We start from the raw sequence: 21,505 nt of genomic DNA, 5'->3' as shown, positions 1-21,505 counted from the left end.
GGTAAAGAATCTGCCTGTCAATTCAAGAAGATGCAAGAGATGCGAGTTTGATCCCTAGGTTGGGAAGATCCCCTGGAGGAGGAAATGGCAATCCACTCCAGTATTCTTGTCTGGAAAATACCAAGGACAGAGGAGCCTGGTGGGCTACAGTTCCTGGGGTCACAAAGAGTTGGTCACGACTGAGTGACTAAGACTGCAGGCATGCAATTATGAGCAAAGCTGGTCATCTGGTACTCTCTCAACGTTAGTCAGGAGCAAATGCAGCCTTCTTGGAGTTTGATACCTATGAATATTCATGAGGAGCAAGGTATCCTAGTGGTTAAAAGCACCAGTTCTGAAATCTGATGTACTGGGTTTGAGTCCTAGGTCCACTGCTCACTAGTTATGACTTGTGTAAGTTAATTAAAATCTCATTGGTTAAGTAGTGAAAGTTTCTCAGTCGTGTCGACTCTTTGCAACCCCATGGACTATACAGTCCGTCGAATTCTCCAGGCCAGAATACTGGAATGGGTAGACTTTCCCTTCTCCAGGGGATCTTCCCACCTAGGGATTGAACCCAGGTTGGTGGATTCTTTACCAGATGAGCCACAAGGAAAGCCCAAGAACACTGGAGTGGGTAGCCTATCCCTTCTTCCCAACCCAGGAACCGAATCAGGGTCTCCTGCATTGCAGGCAGATTCTTTACCAACTGAGCTATCAGAGAAGCCCATTGTGTTAAAAGGGAACAATAATAGCACCTACTAGCCTAACACAGTGCTTGGCACAATAGCAAGTGCTTGGTAAATCTAATTAGCAATAATAATAATAAGCCATGGCAGCAGAAAAACCTTTCACCTACAAGATTTTGTACTAAGTTTCGAGAATACAAAAGTATGTAAGATACGTGTTCCATCCTTCTCAGGCTGATTAGAGAGAAAGGATACATATACACATATGTTTATTAGACATATATATTAATAATAAGTTGAGCGTCACAGCTGTGAGTGGGTGAAGGGAAGGTTTGTTGAGGAAGAAAGACAGGAGCTTGACCTTGGAGGAAGGGCAGGATCCAGATATGTTGACTACAAGACTGGGTGCATTCTCAGAGCTGTCAAAATTGCATAACTGACTCTTCTTGTCAATCTCCTTGAACATCTCAGGCACTTCAAAGGCTAAGAATAAATGGGGCAGGGAGGTAGGGGCAGTTAAAAGGTCTTTGGCTGTTTTTGTTTTTAAACTGGATGTTTTCAGTTTGGTCATTTGAAAACAAAGATTTGTTGCTAGCTTAAAAATACTACTTTTCCTTAAGTAAATATTTTCTAGAATGAAGAATGGAAATAATCCTCTGCCACAAGAAAAAAATATGCTATATTTTTGCTCTCTCGCCTCCCCGCTTCCAAGATGACCAAGAAAAGAAGGAACAATGGTCATGCCAAAAAGGGCCACGGCCACATGCAGCCTATTCACTGCACCAACTGTGCCCAATGCACGCCCAAGGATAAGGCCATTAAGAAGTTCATCATTAAGAACACTGTAGAAGCTGCAGCCATTAGGGACATTTCTTTCTTTTTTTTTTTAACTTTAAAATGTTTAATTTCATATTGGAGTATAGTGCCTTTACATTGTTGTGTTAGTTTCAGGTGTATAGCAAAGTCATTCAGTTATATATATATACATACATCTATTCTTTTTCAGATTCTTTTCCCATATAGGTTATTACAGAGTATTGAATAGAGTTCCTTGTGCTATACAGTAGGTCCTTGTTGATTATCTATTATATTTATTAGTGTATATATGTTAATCCCAACCTCCTAATTTATCCCTCCCCCTGCCTTTCCTCTTTGGTAACCATAAGTTTGTTTTCTAAGTCCGTGAGTCGTTTCTGTTTTGTAAATAAGTTCATTTGCATTATTTTTTAGATTCTACGTGTAAGTGATATCATATTGTATTTGTCTTTCTCTGTCTGACTGACTTCACTTAGTATGATAATCTCTAGGTCCATCCTTGTTGCTGCGTGCGTGCGTGCTAAGTCACTTCAGTGGTGTCTGACTCTTTGCAACCTTATGAGCTGTAACCTGCCAGCTCGTCTGTCCATGAGATTCTCTAGGCAAGTATGCTGGAGTGGGTTGCTGTGCACTCCTCCAGGGGATCCCCCGACCCAGAATCAATATAGTGAAAATGAGTATACTACCCAAAGCAATCTCCCTATCAAGCTACCAACGGTATTTTTCACAGAACTAGAACAAATAATTTCACAATTTGTATGGAAATACAAAAAACCTCGAATAGCCAAAGCAATCTTGAGAAAGAAGAATGGAACTGGAGGAATCAACCTGCCTGACTTCAGGCTGTACTACAAAGCTACAGTCATCAAGACAGTATGGTACTGGCACAAAGACAGAAATATAGATCAATGGAACAAAATAGAAAGCCCAGAGATAAATCCATGCACCTATGGACACCTTATCTTTGACAAAGGAGGCAAGAATATACAATGGATTAAAGACAATCTCTTTAACAAGTGGTGCTGGGAAAACTGGTAAAAGAATGAAATCACTTGTAAAAGAATGAAACTAGAACACTTTCTAAAACTATACACAAAAATAAACTCAAAATGGATTAAAGATCTAAACATAAGACCAGAAACTATAAAACTCCTAGAGGAAAACACAAGCAAAACACCCTCCAACATAAATCAAAGCAGGATCCTCTATGACCCACCTCCCAGTGTATTGGAAATAAAAGCAAAAATAAACAAATGGGACCTAATTAAACCTAAAAGCTTTTGCACAACAAAGGAAACTGTAAGCAAGGTGAAAAAGAGCCGTCAGGGACATTTCTGAAGCGAGTGTTTTCGATGCCTATGTGCTTCCCAAACTATATGTGAAAATACATTATTGAGTGAGTTGTGCCATTCACAGCAAGGTAGTCAGGAATCGCTCTCAGGAAGCCTGGAAGGACCGAACACCTCCACCCCGATTTAGACCTGTGGGTGCTGCCCCACATCCTCCACCAAAGCCCATGTAAGGATCCAAGTCCTTAAAGACTGAAGAAATACTGGTTTCTCTGAAAAGACAATAAAATGGAAATTATACTTTATGTAGCATGTTGAATATATGTTGCCAGATGGAGTGGGGGTTGTGTACATCTTATTTCGGTCTTTGGTCTCCCCAGTTTGCATAGCTTAGGGTGGGGGTGAGGAATTAGGGCATCTATGTTTGATTAATTTAGCCTGGCAAATGGCTTAACCTGGTGTCTTAAAAATGAGGAGGAAACTAGCAGAGTGAGGAGTGCATCAGGAAGTGACTTAGACTAAGGTGTACATTCCTCTTGTGGCAACATGTTCAAATCAGTCGCTCAGTCGTGTCTGACTCTTTGCGACCCCATGAATCGCAGCACGCCAGGCCTCCCTGTCCATCACCAAATCCTGAAGTTCACCCAAACTCATGTGCATCAAGTCGGTAATGCCCATCCAGCCATCTCATCCTCTGTCGTCCCCTTCTCCTCCTGCCCCCAATCCCTCCCAGCATCAGGGTCTTTTCCAATGAGTCAACTCTTCACATGAGGTGGTCAAAGTATTGGAGTTTCAGCCTCAGCATCAGTCCTTCCAATGAACACCCAGGACTAGTCTCCTTTAGGATGGACTGGTTGGATCTCCTTGCAGTCCAAAAGTCTTCTCCAGCACCACAGTTCAAAGGCATCAATTCTTCGGCACTCAGCTTTCTTCACAGTCCAACTCTCACATCCATACATGACCACTGGAAAACATGAAGACTTTAATAAAAGTCCACAACTTGAATAGCATAAGGGGATCTGTATTCAGGTCCTTAACCTCGTCAAGTTTACCTGCTTACCTTGATCTGCTGCTAAGCCAATCACTCAGCCTTCATCTTTCTGTGGTGCATTGCTCTATGGGGTGACAATGCCCTGAATGCCAGGCATTTGGAGAAATTTGTGGAAGTCCCACAAGAGGGGAAAGAGAGGAGTTGGTGCAAAAAGTCTGGTAAAAGGCTGGAGTCTGTGTGACAACCGCTCATTTGTTCCAGAATTCAGAAATTAGAGGGTTCCCAGCTAGGAACACACAGTTGACCCTTTAACAACATGGGTTTAACTGCAGGGGGTGGGGGTTGTTTTGTTTTCAGTAAATACATACTACACGATCCACAGTTGGTTGAATCCTCAAGTGTGAAAGTACAAACAGATACAAAAGGCTAACTCTAAAATTAATCATATGAGGATTTTTGAAGAGATGGTGCCCCTAACCAATGCTTTGTTTAAGGGTCAAATGTACGTGTATATTTGAAAAATTAATATGTAAATAGTTTGCTAAGGACTTTGCTGGTTAGGTTATATGATTTTTTCCTTAAGGTAAACGAGTAGCTTGGAAGTTTTGATTAAAGTACATATTGATCTGGGAAAGAAAGCTGAGTGCCAAAGAATTGATGCTTTTGAACTTCGGTGTTGGAGAAGACTCTTGAGAGTCCCTTGGACTGCAAGGAGATCCAACCAGTCCATTCTAAAGGAGATCAGTCCTGGGTGTTCATTGGAAGGACTGATGCTAAAGCTGAAACTCCAATACTTTGGCCACCTTATGCGAAGAGTTGACTCACTGGAAAAGACTCTGATGCTGGGAGGGATTGTGGGCAGGAGGAGAAGGGGACGACAGAGGATGAGATGGCTGGATGGCGTCACCGACTTGATGGACATAAGTTTGGGTGAACTCTGGGATTTGGTGATGGACAGGGAGGCCTGGCGTGCTGTGATTCATGGGGTCATAAAGAGTCAGACACGACTGAGCGACTGAATTGAACTGAACTGAACTGTTCTGGGGGAAAAAAATTATGCTATATTTTATAGTAAAAGTATAAACATGCCTACCTTTCTTTGAGATAACATAAGCAGATATATCCTTGGTCCTGAGATATAATAAAAACTCTGGACTATTCAAGTTTATGAACAGCTTAATAAATCATGCTTAAGGAAAAGTGTGTGGTCCAATTTAGTCCAGGGGAAATATGATAGTGTGTGATGAGGGTGACAGCAGTGAAGAGGGGGAGAAGTGTATAGATTCATTTTTACAGACAGCCTATTTTAGACATGATATATTGAAGCTAATAGATAATATTTTCCAAAAAGACTCTTCTCTAGAGACAATAAAGATATTTGGTGCTCTATCATAACCAGAAACTTAATCAAAAGATAGTAAAAAAAAAAAAAAAAAAAACAAATAATGACATGCTGCTGGTGGAGCTACTAAAATATCTTATCTTGAAACCATACTCATTCATTTATTCTTTTATTCATTAAAAAATTAATATATTATGTTTCCTTCTATGTGCCATGCAGTATGTGTTAGGTATTGCATATCCAATTGTGAATAAAATAGATGTTTCCTTCTCTCATGGAACTGGAAGAAGACAGACAATAAAATATCACTATATAATTGTATATTCATCCGTTTATTCCAAGAACTAATTCTTTTAAGACTTTTTCTGATGTGGATCATTTTTAAAGTCTTTGTTGAACTTGCTACAATATTACTTCTGTTTTCTATTTTTTGGTTTTTTGGCCCCAAGGCATGTGGGATCTTAGTTCCCTGACCAGGGATCAAACCCGTATCCCCTGCATTGAGAGGCAAAGTCTTTTTTTTTTTTTTTTTTCACACTATAGCATGTTTAATGAACTTGCAAAAGAGAAAACAGGTCAAAGGAAGGTGGAGAAAGTTTCCCTTTTCATTAGAACCGAGGGGCTCCGTAATCATCTGGCATCCGCTCAATGTTGTGCCTATGGTTAGAAATGTACATGATGGGAACTCCAGGGATCTTCCAGATTCTTCATTTAAGGTCCCGGTCAACTGTGGCCACAATGTAACACTTGTGCTGAGTTACTCTTTGTACTAAGCAGTCATCTGCATAGGTTCCTTTTTGTGTACACGGTAATCGTTCAAATCTTGGATCCTTGGCAATCCTTAAAGCCACTCTATATTTCTGCCCTAATTTCTCAGTTTCAGCCATTACACAGTCAGTTATACAAGGGATACACTTGGCATACAGACAGTCCATCATTGACTGCACTAAGTCCAGTTTGGCCTTAATGGAAAAGTTGATAAAGTTGGTATCGACCAGGATGTGGTAAGGTGGGCCCAGCTGTGTGTTATATTGGAAGCATAAGCAGGAAGGGTGTTGGGGGACTTCTCTTTCCTTGAGTGCACTGGGATCTTTCTTTTCTTTCTTTTTCGGTTTTAATCTATCCTTTTCTTTAAGCCTCTGATCTCTGAGACTAAGCATTCGCTTCATGGTCGCATACTTCCATGTTTTCTTTTGCTTCCCCATGTTCACGCCGCGCTCTTGTTTCTTCCCGGAAGACAAAGTCTTAACCACTGGACCACCAGGGAAGTACCAAGAACTAATTCTTGAGCACATATTCTGTGTTGGGGAATATTTAGGGTTCTGGAGATAAAATGATGAGCAAAAATAGACTTGTTTCTGCCATCATGGGGCCTACATTCTGAAGAAAAAGGCAACTTAGGGTTACACTAAGATAGTAAAGTTATAACTATGTAAGAGCTAAGAAGGAATACAGAATAAGGAAATCTGACCTCACGAGGAGGTCAAGGGAGGCCTTCCTGAAAAAGTGAAGAATGGATGGAGAACTCAAGGATGAGGAAGAGTTAGCTGGCAAGAGGGGGGAGGGAAGAACATTTCAGATAGAAGGAAAAGCATGTTGCTGAGGCCATGGTATGTTATAGAGGCTGAAAGATGTTAAATTTGGCTAGAAGATAAACATTAATCCACGCAAGAGACAGGGAGGGAAGTTAGAGGTGAAGGAACTAACCCACAGAAGCTGTGAGAAGACAGTGTTTCAAAAAGGAAGTCATGGACAACAGAGTCAAATGTTGCTGAGAGGTTAAGTAATATGAGAACTAAGAATGTCTCCTGGATGTCACAACTTGCAGGTCATTGGTGAGTCCAGTGGAATGATGGGCCAGAAGCCAGAATGGAATGGTTTGAGAGTGAGTCAAAGGTGAGTGAGGAAATGTAGGGAGCAAGAGTATAGATTAGGAATCATATTTGGTCACATGTAATGGAACCTGATGACAGTAGCTTAACTAAATAGAGTTATTTTTCTCACATAGCAAGAATGACAGAGGGTGACATTCAGGCTGGTGCATGGTTCCGTGATGTCATTAATGTCCTAGAACCTTTCTTTCTGTTCTGTCATCCTCAGTGGATGGCTTTTTTGTTTTTTGGTTTTTTTCCAATCAGGAATTCAAAATGGCTACTCACTATCAAGCCAGTGCTACAGACAGAAGGAAGAAAGAAACATCAGGGAAAAGGTCTGGTACCTATACCAGGAAAGCAAACATCTTCTATAAATCCACAGCTGACTTCACGTCATCTGTCAGAGCTGTGCCATGTGGACATTGCTAGCTGCAAGGGAGATTAGGAAATAAAACTCTTTAGTTTGACCCATGTACTTATACATACTTATATGCAGAGTACATCACGAGAAACTCTGGGCTGGATGAAGCACAAACTGGAATCAAGATTGCCAGGAGAAATATCAATAACCTCAGATATACAGACAACACCACCCTTATGGCAGAAAGTGAAGAAGAACTAAAGAGCCTCTTGATGAAAGTGAAAGAGGAGAGTGAAAAAGTTGGCTTAAAACTCAGCATTCAAAAAACTAAGATCATGTCATCTGGTCCCATCACTTCATGGAAAATAGATGGGAAAACAATGGAAACAGTGGCTGACTTTATTTTGGGGGGCTCCAAAATCACTGCAGATGGTGACTGCAGCCATGAAATTAAAAGACGCTTACTCCTTGGAAGAAAAATTATGACCAACCTTGACAGCATATTAAAAAGTAGAGACATTACTTTGCCAACAAAGGTCCATCTAGTCAAAGCTATAGTTTTTTCAGTAGTCATGTATGGATGTGGGAGTTGGACTATAAAGAAAACTGAGCACCAAAGAATTGATTCTCTTGAACAACAGTGTTGGAGAAGAGTCCTGAGAGTCCCTTGGACTGCAGGAAGATCCAACCAGTCCATCCTAAAGGAAATCAGTCCTGAATATTCATTGGAAGGACTGATGCTAAAGCTGAAACTCCAATACTTTGGCCACCTGATGCAAAGAACTGACTCATTGGAAAAGACCCTGATGCTGGGAAACGTTGAAGGTGGGAGGAGAAGGGGACAACAGAGGATGAGATGGTTGGATGGCATCAAGTTGGTGATGGACAGGGAGGCCTGGCGTGCTGCAGTCCATGGGGTTGCAAAGAGTCGGACACGACTGAGCGACTGAACTGAACTGAGTTTGACCCATTGCTGCCATGAGAGAATCAGCTTCTGTGGGAAGAATGGGAGATGGAGGTTGAGAAGGCAACCACTGCAGCTACACAGCATGTATGAATCACATGTTCAAAAAGTGTGTCACAGAGGGAAGGAGATAATAAGATGATAGGATGATAGTTGGAGGGGGAATGTGGGATTGAGTGACTTTTTCTTTTTAAATGGGAATGACTGGAATGTATTTAAAACTTGATAAGAAGGGTCTAATCAAGAAAGAGAAAGTTTAAACATACAAGAACAAAAAACTATAACTGACAGTGTAATGTTCCTTAGAAGGAGGGAATGGAATCTAAATGAGAAGTGCTGTCCTGTGCTTAATTGCTCAGTCATGTCCGACTCTCTGTGACCCAGTGGACTGTAGCCCACCAGGCTCCTCTGTCCATGGAGATTCTCCACACAAGAATACTGCCATGCCCTCCTCCAGGGGGTCTTCCCAACCCAGGGATCAAACTCAGGTCTCCCACATTACAGGCATATTCTTTACCGCCTGAGCCACCAGGGAAGGACAGGCTCTCAGTTTTAACAACAGGAATGAAGAATGGTTTACATGCTTTATATTCAGAAATGGTGCTCCTATTTCCTCTATAATGTTGGAGGTGAGGTTTGCTATTGCCAATGAGAAGATAGAAAGAAGTGACCAGGGTTTTGAGAAATTTGAGATGTTAAAGTTTGAAATACCTGTTTTAGAGCAAAACTGACTCAAGTATAAAGGGCACAAATAAACTGCTATCAGGGAAATGTTGTTCCCAGTGACTTTCCTGAGAAATATATTACAGAATGAGCTTTAGACAATCAGAATGAATAGAAAGACATCAACAAAAGGCCCAGCGTTGAGTATTAAATATACAATGATTTACAGAACTACCCACACTCATGCCTATGCTCAACTGAATATTGTCCCATTTCCATGATTAAACATCATTTATTCAAAAAAATATTGACTGAATATCCTCTACACACTAGATACTTATGCATGTTATGCAGCAAGCTAGGAAGAGTTGGGGTGGGTGAGAAATAGAGCCAGGGAGAGGGCAGCAGTGAGAAAGCAACTGTTTAAAAAGGTGGACACACTCTTAACTGGGGAGGAACATAGAAGCCTTAACATCCAGGCCTAGGGTGGGTGGTTAAACTTCACCCATGCAATGGCATGCAAGGGGTGGTCTGATCTGAGGATGAGATAGGCAATCGTCATGGTGCCAGGGGCAGACCTAGAGTCAGATCAATTGGAAATAAGGGTACCTGGAAGAGAGGGCTAGCTGTGAAGACAGTGGGTGCAAAGTTAGAGGGTGAAACAGGTTTTAGCAGGCCTGTTTCTTCTTGGTTGATGCTTCAAAATATCAGCTGAAAGGTGGCAAGAAACATAGATGTTAGATCCCCTTAAGTAAAGGAGCCTGAGAGACTGATACAAGAAAATTTCATCTGAATAATGTTGCCCATATCAAGAGCTAGGCTACCCTGCATATGTCTATCTTATACTGTATAGTGCAGTAAGATATTTCTACCTCTATATTCTACTTACCACTAAAAATATCTCTATTAATATATTCTACTATCACTATGGAGAGACTACATCATACTCAACAGAGCAGACAGTAATAATAACAACCACTGTTTACTGTACATATATCAGACACTGTTCTAGATACATAATGGGCTATATTTCATCTTATCCTTAAAACAACCTTCTCAGTTAGCTATTATTGTTACTGTTTACAGAGAAGAGGATGCTGAACCTGGTCCAGTAAGTTTAAGTTATTTTGCCCAGCATCAAATGGCTGTAAATGGCCAAACCAGGATTCTAGCCCATGTGTGACTCCAAACTTACCACTATCCCACAACTGTTACATCACGCTGTTCTGGTACCGTGCTGAACACTACATGTCACTTAATGATGTTAATGATTAATGATTTAATTGGTCTACATCTTTAGTAAGCAAAACTGGGATCTTAGCCCATTTCTCTGTTGCTAAAAATCACAAGACCATGCTGCCCTCTATCAGCTTCAGTGACATTGGCCACTGGTAATTTTCAGAATGAATTTGACTTACAAAAATACAAAAAACATTTTACTCAGCCTTACCACATATATTGGGCTTTGCTGGTGGCTCAGCTGGTAAAGAATCAGCCTGCAAGGTGTCTGAGGGAGACCTGGGTTCGATCCCTGGGTTGGGAAGATCCCCTGGAGAAGGGAAATGCTACCCACTCAAGTATTCTGGCTACCAACTCCAGTAGTCTGGTCGCAAAGAGTTGGCCACAACTGAACGACTTCATTTTCACTTTTACCACATATATTATGAGCACTGAAGCTGACACATTTATACACACAAAAATCAATGCAAAAATTTTAAATGACTATTAATTCAATTTATGGTTCAGTTCAGTTCAGTTCACTCGCTCAGTTGTGTCCGACTTTTTGCAACCCCATGAACCACAGCACGCCAGGCCTTCCTGTCTATCACCAACTCCCAGAGTTTACCCAAACTCATGTCCATTGGGTCGGTGATGCCATCCAACTATCTAATCCTCTGTCATCCCTTCTCCTCCTGCCCTCAATCTTTCCCAGCATCAGGGTCTTTTCAAATGAGTCAGCCCTTCAGTTTGTGGTAAGGTCTAGTTATACTCATTGCAGCACTCACTTTTTCCATAACCTGTCACTTAAAACTTTATTTTCACTTCTAGAGGAGTTAAAAAAAAAGTGATTCAGGTTCTTTTACACTTTTGTTTCCTTATCGCTTATTTAATGGAAATCTTCAAAGATATACAAAAGTAGAGAAAATAGAGCCTCCAAGTATAACTCAGTTTCAACAATGATTATTTTTCCAATAAGTTTGATAACATGATTTCCAATGAGAGTTATCTTTTAAATCCTTTCTAATCTAATTACTACTTCATTCAGATAGTATCTCAGTGTTTCCACATTAATAGTATAATTGCTACTGCTGCTGCTGCGGCGCTTCAGTCATGTCCGACTCTGTGCGACCCCATAGACGGCAGCCCACCAGGCTCCGCCATCCCTGGGATTCTCCAGGCAAGAACACTGAAGTGGATTGCCATTTCCTTCTCCAATGCATGAAAGTGAAAAGTGAAAGTGAAGTCACTCAGTCATGTCTGACTCTATGCGACCCCATGGACTGCAGCCTACCAGGCTCCTCCGTCCATGGGATTTTCCAGGCAAGAGTACTGGAGTGGGTTGCCATTGCCTTCTCCAAGTATAATTGCTACCTCATACTAATTAACTATGGCTGATGTAAGGGAGCTCTGATACATTGTCAAATGCTGTTGTTGAAATTAGGTAACTATAGCCCACAAAGTACTTCTGTCTTACCTGAGAAAATGATTGTTTTAAGTTTTAGCTTAGGTTGGCAGTGAAACTGATTCTGCTTGATACCTGTTGGCCCTGTTGGGTTAGTCCATGTTTACCACACTAACCATCCAATCTTAACCCTCTTTCTGTTAACACAGAAACTGAGAAGAAATTTATCCTATGCAAAGATGATCAGAACAGAAAATGCCACCACCTGAATAATGGCAGCATGCCTAATGTACTTCACAGCTATTTATAGTAGGTCCACTCAGAGAGTTACCAGATGCTCATAATCCTGAAAGTTTGATGCCAGTGTGGGCAGGTTGACTTTCCTGTTCTGATCCTTTGCCAGTCTTCTTCTTTTTTTTTTTTTTATTCTGAAGGAACAGAAAGAGCAAGAGCCACAGTGATGTAATGACCAAGGGTAGAAGAAAAAAACTAAGATCTGAGACAGAGAAGGTTTTGTTGTCTATGAACAAGGATTAAGTGAATGTGACCAGGACAGACAGACAATGAAAACAGGGTCAGCTTCCAGGATGAGGCTGGAGACACTGGCAGAGACCTGAGGATGACAAAGGGCTGTAGAGCCACCTGAGGAGTCAGGATGCTGCCCTGAGGACACGGGGAAGCAAGTGGAGGTGGGAGGCATCGCTTCATATTGACCTTTATTCACAGAAGACAGCTCACGATTGTCTCTCTGACTCTGAGCCTATGTTCCTGCTTCCATCCTACTGTTGTCCTTGCTTCATTGTGGAAAACTGATGTATTTCAAATTCTAAGGACAAGCGGCAACTCCCTCCAAGAACTGCCACACACAGTCACACACCCAATTTGGCCATCATTTCAGGGGTCACTGCTGCTCACCTTCTGGACTTGAGGAAACAGCATCAGATCAACTCATAGCTCACTAGTCACCAGACCACATAAAAGAGAGGAAAATGGAGCATTATACTGCCTGCTGAAACTAGGTCTTGATTCAATAAAAATTATCACTGACATCCTTACTAAGCGCTCATCAAAATAGTCTATAACTATTTATTAGTTACCAAAAAACATTTCCAAAATATAACATAAAGAGAAGACAGCAAAAGGGCCTCAAATAAACATGAAACAAACCTAAAGTTAATCAGCTTATTAAAAATTTTTCCTTGAATAATTCTGGTGCAAAGTGAAAAAACAACTGTTAATATAGCATATATTTAGAAAAGAATGATTCGAACTAATTATAGGAGACCACGAAATCTTATCAGAAGCAAATAGCTGTTGAAAAGAAAGTAGGTACCAAATGAACTAATTGTTAACCCAAGCTACAAAAAGAATTAAATGTAAACAAAGGAGAAAGCAAAAAGGAAAACCATCACTAAGAGCATGTTTAAAATTCCTTGAAAAGGTACCATGTAGTAACAGAGTCTGTCAATCCTTAGACCACTTTTCCTCTCCCACAACCTCTACTCCACACCAGGAAAAGGGTGGTTTTTGCCAGTCTTTGCCAGTCTTCTTTATGACATAATAAAGTAAATCAGGTAAAAGAGCATAAACATTTCAACCAAAACTTATCCTGGTACTGGATAACATAGATGAAAACAATAACAAAACTATACTCAACTCCTGGAATTCTTGACAGTGGAGCCATTATACTGTATTTTTATATAAATATAATAAACATGGTTCAAGTATTTTTCCCAGAAATTTTAAGACTAAAGTATTTTTTTACTCTTCTAGCTAGAAGACAAATATCTTGTTAAGATGTAGATTTATTGATATTAGAGATTTTTTCTTATATAAAAATTTCAAGCTAAATTTTGACCTTTTCCCAAGGCCTCAAATGACTTTTAAAATAGATTAAGCACATATCTTTCTTAAAATCATTTTTTAATTTCCACAATAGCTGTATTTCAAATCCCAAATAATCTGGAATTGGTCAATATGATCTGATAGTACTATTTGCTCCCACCTCTCTTTTTCTTCTGGTCACTTACAAGTAATCACAATTTTACAGATTCAGATTTAGTGAGCTGTATTTCAAGCTACTTGGTGAACTATTTGTTTTAACCCATCCAGTTATATAGTTAATATTTTTTAGTATTTTCTTATAATTGCTTCTTTAACATGCTAGAATCTTGACAGTTACTCATCTTCCTAATCAAAACACTGTTTTACATTTTGATATGTTCTCAAATCAAAATAACTATTTTCTATTTACAGGAGACACACGTGAATGTGAAACAACTTGTCACAGTTAAAAATAAAGGAATGGGAAAAGATTCAGTAGGGAAATGCTAATAAAAAGGTGAATATAACACTTTTATACTCATTATTCTACTTGGATATTATTTGGTATAGCATTTCAGTATTATAAGTATTTAACTTTTGTGTATAAGGAGTCTGAATGACATAGGCAGCAGTGATGACATCTTAATCCTATTGTATAGGTCTGGCCTACCCCACCCCACTGCCTCTAGGGTCCCCCACAATTCAGTAGGTGCCCAGTGTGCCAGATTCTCCAGTGCTTTTTCACTCACTCCCAATAAACTCCAGGTATAGCCTTTCATACCTTCAAAATCTAGGACTGAATAAACCTGGAGCTCAATTGACTACAAAGTCAACAACCTTGAAATTCTCCCAAGCCCAGTGACCTCTGCTTTCACTTGGCCTCTTGTAAGCCTGTCCACATCAGATTCCATCACAGGTTCAAGCTCACGTTGAATCTCCATTCAGTGAGAGACTTTTCAGGGCCCTGGGTCTCCCACCCATTCTGTGGAGACCTCCAGGCCTCAACTTCTGGCATTACAACCCAGGCTCTGAGCTTTTCCTCCTCTGTGCGTCATGTAAGGGCTGGCCCAACTGTGGTAGTCCTCCTCTTTCCTTTTCCCCTCAATCGAAAACAGTTACATTTCTGCCCCTAGGTTTATGCCCTCTAAATACATACTATGCTGAATGTTTTACTCTTATTCTGTTCTAGGCACTTGGTCACCAACCCTAGTTTAAAAAAAAAAAATGCTAGGGGGAGGGACAATATAGGGGTAGAGCATTAAGAGGTACAAGCTATTCAGTTCAGTTCAGTTGAGTTCAGTCACTCAGTCGTGTCTGACTCTTTGCGACCCCATGAATCGTAGCACACCAGGCCTCCCTGTCCATCACCAACTGCCGGAGTTCACTCAAACTCATGTCCATCAAGTCAGTGATGCCATCCAGCCATCTCATCCTCTGTCGTCCCCTTCTCCTCCTGCCCCCAATCCCTCCCAGCATCAGAGTCTTTTCCAATGAGTCAACTCTTCCCATGAGGTGGCCAAAGTACTGGAGTTTCAGCTTGAGCATCATTCCTTCCAAAGAAATCCCAGGGCTGATCTCCTTCAGAATGGACTGGTTGGATCTCCTTGCAGTCCAAGCTATTAGGTATAAAATAAACAACAAGGATATATAGTACAACACAGGGAATACAGTCAAGGTTTTATATTAATTATAAACAGTATGACCTTTAAAAATTTTGATTCACTATATTATACACCTATAACTTAAATAATATTGTGTATCAACTATACTTTAATTAAAAATATAATTAATTAATTAATTTTAAAAATCCTGACCACAATCCACCTTAAAAAATATAGATATTATGACAAGGTCTATCAAAGTTTTACCTAAGCAATACTTACTTCCCTTATCATGTGGCAATGCAATCTGATATTTTCTTTTTTATTATTCAGCCACTAAATTGATTTCACTAATCACTAATGGGTCAAGACTCTCAGTTTGAAAACCCTTGATCTAAAGAGTCTCTCCCGGGTTCCCTGGTGGGTCAGTGGTAAAGAATCCATCTGCCAATGCAGTCAAGACGCAGGTTTAATCCCTGGGTTGGAGAGATCCCCTGAAGAAGGAAATGGCAATGCATTCCAGTGTTCTTGCTTGGGAAATCCTATGGACAGAGGAGTCTGGTGGGCTATAGTACATGGAATTGCAAAGAGTTGGACATTCCTGCCTGCTAAGTCGCTTTAGTCATGTACAACTCTTTGTGATGCTATGGACTGTAGCCCACCAGGCTCCTCGGTCCAAGGGATTCTCCAGGCAAGAATACTGGAGTGGGTTGCCATGCCCTTCTCCAGGGGATCTTGCCGACCCAGGGGCTGAACCCACATCTCTTACGTTTCCAGTAGTTGGACATGACTTAGCGACTAAACAATAACAGAGAATCTCCCACCCCCAACTCCCCACCTCATCCCACCTCTGCAAGACTCTTCTGGCTTGTCTATCAGAACCAGGTCAGATAACATGAAGTCATATTTAAAACAATCACTGCCTTATTTCCTTGATATTCTAAAAAGGAATTCTTTTCCACAGAAGGACAGCAGTCTCTAGGCTATTAAAGGAGGTACTTTTTAGTGGTTAGAAATGATGAAGATTTATTTAAAGCCTTCTAGAAAATATCCATGATCTGAAATCTTATTAAAGAGCACATGAATGAAAGTTAGGCAACCTGAGTCCTTGTTTCACTCAGCCATTGAGTGTTGTGTGTGTTTGCACAGTCACTCAGTTGTGTCCAACTCTTTGTGACCCCATGGACTGTAGCCCACTAAGCTCCTTTGCCCATGGGATTTTCCAGGCAAGAATACTGGAGCAGGTTGCCATTTCCTACTCCAGGGGATCTTTCTGACCCGGGAATGAACCAGCGTCTCTTGTGTCTCCTGCACTGGCAGGCAGATTCTTTACCACTAGCAGCACCGCTTGGGAAGCCATGGAGTGTTAGGAGGTACATCACTCAGCCTCTCTGAACCAAGGGATCTCAATCTAGAGAATACTATGTAAATCTGATAATATATAAACCCTATACATCTAATGATTCGTTCATGTATTCATTTGCTCATTCTCCAGACAAATGCTTCATTGATTATGTCCCAGGTAGACCTCTCACTGCTCATCTGACAACTCAAGCTGGGCAGGCCAATGTTATAAATTTATCACACACCACATGTGATCATATGCCAGGACTCCTTCTCATCAAATTTGTGCATCATCAGGCACCACAGGGGAATGAGTTGCTTCATATAAGCACATTATCCAGAAAAAATGATGAACATTCATATAAACCACTTAATAAAATGTCTCCAAAATACTGTACCTAATTTCATTAATGGTTTAATTAGCTAATTCTAATAGTAAGGAGCTTTAAGATTTTTGAATTCTTAAACAAGTTTAATTTAAAATGTCAAAAATGTAATATTTGCTCTAATCCCCTCTCTGTTCTTTTTCCTTCCCACCACCTTTTAACTCTCGGTTTAACTGTCACAACACCTCGTGAGTTGGCACAATCAGTGGTAAGAGAATTACTAAAAGCCATTCCTACGCCAACATAGATAGCAGTTGGTTAACTGTACACAAAAGTGACTGTAAACTACATAAAATATCACATAGAACTCAAACTAAATATAGTCTCCAACTCCCAATTCAGCATGATCCCAAAAATGTCCACAGCCGCTCCAATGCCCCATGACGTGAGGAGGAGTTGGATTGAGAGACAGCAGTTTTAACTGATTGTTAATTTTACAAAGACATATCTTTGGAAGGCGCTCATACAAATGAAAAGGCCTGAAAGCTAAGCTTCACTAGATCATGGTAAATCTGCTTCCATCAAGTACCAATGACTGAGTGAAAATGTGAATATGGTGAGCCAGTTACGAGCCTGACAGTGGGGTTAAATGGGTTGGCATTTGATTTTTAACTTCACTGTTTACTAGTTTGTGACTGTGAGTGGGTTACTTAATTTCTCTGTGCCTCTGGTTTTCAATATTGGAAAGGGGATAATATCTAACACATAGGTCTGTTCTGAGATATTGAAAGATATTACATACAAAGCATGTGCTTTGGTGCCTGGAAGATGGTTAATGCTAATCATTAAGACTCAACATTCTTAACTATTAACTCAACATTAAAAAAGCTAAGATCATGACATCCAGTCCCATCATTTCATGGCAAATAGATGGGGAAACAATGGAAACAGTGACAGACTTTATTTTCTTAGGCTCCAAAAATCACTGCAGATAATGACTGCAGCCATGAAATTAAAAGACGCTTGCTTCTTAGAAGAAAATTATGACCAACCTAGACAGCATATTAAAAAGCAGAGACGTTACTTTACTGACAAAGGTCCATCTACTCAAAGCTATGGTTTTCCCAGTAGTCATGTATGGATGTGAGAGCTGGACCATAAAGAAAGCTGAGTGCCAAAGAATAGGTGCTTTTGAACTGTGGTGTTGGAGAAGACTCTTGAGAGTCCCTTGGACTGCAAGGAGATCCAACCAGTCCATCCTAAAGGAAATCAGTCCTGAATATTCATTGGAAGGACTGATTTTGAAGCTGAAGCTCCAACACTTTGGCCACCTATTGTCAAGAACTGACTCACTGGAAAAAACCCTAATGCTGGGAAAGGTTGAAGGCAGGAGGAGAAGGGGACGACAGAGGGTGAGATGGTTGGAAGGCATCACCAACTCGATGGACATGAGTTTGAACAAGCTCTAGGAGTTGGTAATGGACAGGGAACACTGGTGTGCTGCAGTCCACGGGGTTGCAAAGAGTCCGACACAACTGAGCGCCTGAACTGAACTGAATAATTAAGACAATAGTTATATAAAGATGATGATGACTATATTGACTATGATAAGGTGGTCAGAGGATGTTGAGGGGTATAATGCTCTTTGATGCAATAATAAATGCTTTCCAAACAACTGTGATTTTTAAAAAATTCCTTTGGTTGACTTGGTTTTAGTTTCCAAAATTTTGCAAGATTCTGCAATAAAATCTGATGAAAGATGACTTAAGGAATTTTCTCATTTAAACCAAGAAGCAGCATAAACAAAAAGGGAGTTAAGGTAGAAAAATGGTAAAACTTTGGGAAATATTTTCATATTCCTGGTATCCAGAGATACAACCAGTTTTAATACTACTGCCAATTTTTTCCAAGACTCCTGACTTCCCTCAGCTCCTCTTCTGCTCTGTGGCTTCCAATCAGTTTTAGCTGACCTACAGCTGTTCTTGCTCAATTTTAGCTCTAATTTCCATGTGGTTTAATATTCTGTGCCCCTCTATAAAATCTTTGTTTTTGTATAACTAAAGGTTATAGTAGCAGGGAAAAGTTCTTGGCTCCATTTAAGGTCACACTCTCACTCTTCTGTCAGTTTTACCAGTATTTGGAAATGACTAGATGCTAGGCTCACACATCTGGGAGCATCAATTCAGTTCAATTCAGTCACTCAGTCCTGTCTGACTCTTTGTGACCCCATGAATTGCAGCACGCCAGGCCTCCCTATCCATCACCAACTCCCGGAGTTCACCCAGACTCACGTCTATCGAGTCAGTGATGCCATCCAGCCATCTCATCCTCTGTCGTCCCCTTTTCCTCCTGCCCCAAATCCCTCCCAGCATCAGAGTCTTTTCCAAAGAGTCAACTCTTCTCATGAGGTGGCCAAAGTACTGGAGTTTCAGCTTCAGCATCATTCCTTCCAAAGAAATCCCAGGGCTGATCTCCTTCAGAATGGACTGGTTGGATCTCCTTGCAGTCCAAGGGACTCTCAAGAGTCTTCTCCAACACCACAATTCAAAAGCATCAATTCTTCAATGCTCAGCTTCCTTCACAGTCCAACTCTCACATCTATACATGACCAAAGGAAAAACCATAGCCATGACTAGACGAACCTTTGTTGGCAAAGTAATGTCTCTGCTTTTGAATATGCTATCTAGGTTGATCATAACTTTCCTTCCAAGGAGTAAGCGTCTTTTAATTTCATGGCTGCAGTCACCATCTGCAGTGATTTTGGAGCCCAGAAAAATAAAGTCTGACACTGTTTCCCCGTCTATTTGCCATGAAGTGATGGGCCCAGATGCCATGATCTTTGTTTTCTGAATGTATAGCTTTAAGCCAACTTTTTCACTCTCCACTTTCACTTTCATCAAGAGGCTTTTTAGTTCCTCTTTACTTTCTGCCATAAGGATGGTGTCATCTGCATATCTGAGGTGATTGATATTTCTCCCAGCAATCTTGATTCCAGCTTGTGCTTCTTCCAGTCCAGCGTTTCTCATGATGTACTCTGCATAGAAGTTAAATAAGCAGGGTGACAATATACAGCCTTGACGCACTCCTTTTCCTATTTGGAACCAGTCTGTTGTTCCATGTCCAGTTCTAACTGTTGCTTCCTGACCTGCATACAGATTTCTCAAGAGGCAGATCAGGTGGTCTGGTATTCCCATCTCTTTCAGAATTTTCCACAGTTTATTGTGATCCACACAGTCAAAGGCTTTGGCGTAGTCAATAAAGCAGAAATAGATGCTTTTCTGGAACTCTCTTGCTTTTTCCATGATCCAGCAGATGTTGGCAATTTGATCTCTGGTTCCTCTGCCTTTTCTAAAACCAGCTTGAACATCAGGAAGTTCACGGTTCACATATTGCTGAAGCCTGGCTTGGAGAATTTTGAGCATTACTTTACTAGCATGTGAGATGACTGCAATTGTGCGGTAGTTTGAGCATTCTTTGGCATTGTCTTTCTTTGGGATTGGAATGAAAACTGACCTTTTCCAGTCCTGTGGCCACTGCTGAGTTTTCCAAATTTGCTGGCATATTGAGTGCAGCACTTTCACAGCATCATCTTTCAGGATTTGGAATAGCTCAACTGGAATTCCATCACCTCCACTAGCTTTGTTCGTAGTGACGCTTTCTAAGGCCCACTTGACTTCACATTCCAGGATGTCTGGAATCACACCAGTGATCACACCATCATGATTATCTGGGTCATGAAGATCTTTTTTGTACAGTTCTTCTGCGTATTCTTGCCATCTCTTCTTAATATCTTCTGCTTTTGTTAGGTCCATACCATTTCCTTTCTCGAGCCCATCTCTGCATGAAATATCCCCTTGGTATCTCTGATTTTCTTGAAGAGATCCCTAGTCTTTCCCATTCTGTTGTTTTCCTCTATTTGTTTGCATTGATCACTGAGGAAGGCTTTCTTATCTCTTCTTGCTATTCTTTGGAACTCTGAATTCAGATGTTTATCTTTCCTTTTCTCCTTTGCTTTTCGCTTCTCTTCTTTTCACAGCTATTTGTAAGGCCTCCCCAGACAACCATTTTGCTTTGTTGCATTTCCTTTCCATGGGGATGGTCTTGATCACTGTCTCCTGTACAATGTCATGAACCTCATTCCATAGTTCATCAGGCACTCTATCTATCAGATCTAGGCCCTTAAATCTATTTCTCACTTCTACTGTATAATCATAAGGGATTTGATTTAGGTCATACCTGAATAGTCTAGTGGTTTTCCCTACTTTCTTAATTTAAGTATGAATTTGGAAATAAGGAGTTCATGATCTGAGCCACAGTCAGCTCCTGGTCTTGTTTTTGCTGACTGTATAGAGCTGCTCCATCTTTGGCTGCAAAGAATATAATCAGTGTGATTTCGGTGTTGACCATCTCGTGATGTCCATGTATAGAGTCTTCTCTTGTGCTGTTGGAAGAGGGTGTTTGTTATGACCAGTGAATTTTCTTGGCAAAACTCTATTAGTCCTTGCCCTGCTTCATTCCGTAATCCAAGGCCAAATTTGCCTGTTACTCCAGGTGTTTCTTGACTTCCTACTTTTGCATTCCAGTCCCCTATAATGAAAAGGACATCTTTTTTGGGTGTTAGTTCTAAAAGGTCTTGGAGGTCTTCATAGAACCATTGAACTTCAGCTTCTTCAGCGTTACTGGTTGGGGCATAGAGTTGGATTACTGTGATATTGAGTGGTTTGCCTTGGAAACGAACAGAGATCATTCTGTCGTTTTTGAGATTGCATCCAAGTACTGCATTTCGGACTCTTCTGTTGACCATGATGGCTACTCCATT

General features: G+C 40.7%; 1 long non-coding RNA gene and 1 pseudogene across 1 annotated transcript in view; both read right to left on the bottom strand.

Moving 5' to 3' along the window:
• Window positions 1-21,505, bottom strand: part of LOC147363060 (uncharacterized) — a 72,913-nt gene that overhangs the window by 16,680 nt on the left and 34,728 nt on the right. The window lies entirely within an intron of this gene.
• Window positions 5,623-6,480, bottom strand: LOC147363062 (rRNA-processing protein FCF1 homolog pseudogene; annotated as a pseudogene).

This window comes from Bos grunniens, chromosome 11 (genome assembly GCF_055505025.1).
Source record: "Bos grunniens cultivar Pamir isolate PY7600 chromosome 11, Bosgru_T2T1.0, whole genome shotgun sequence".
NCBI lineage: Eukaryota > Metazoa > Chordata > Mammalia > Artiodactyla > Bovidae > Bos > Bos grunniens.
This window is presented reverse-complemented; position numbering and strand designations above follow the sequence as displayed.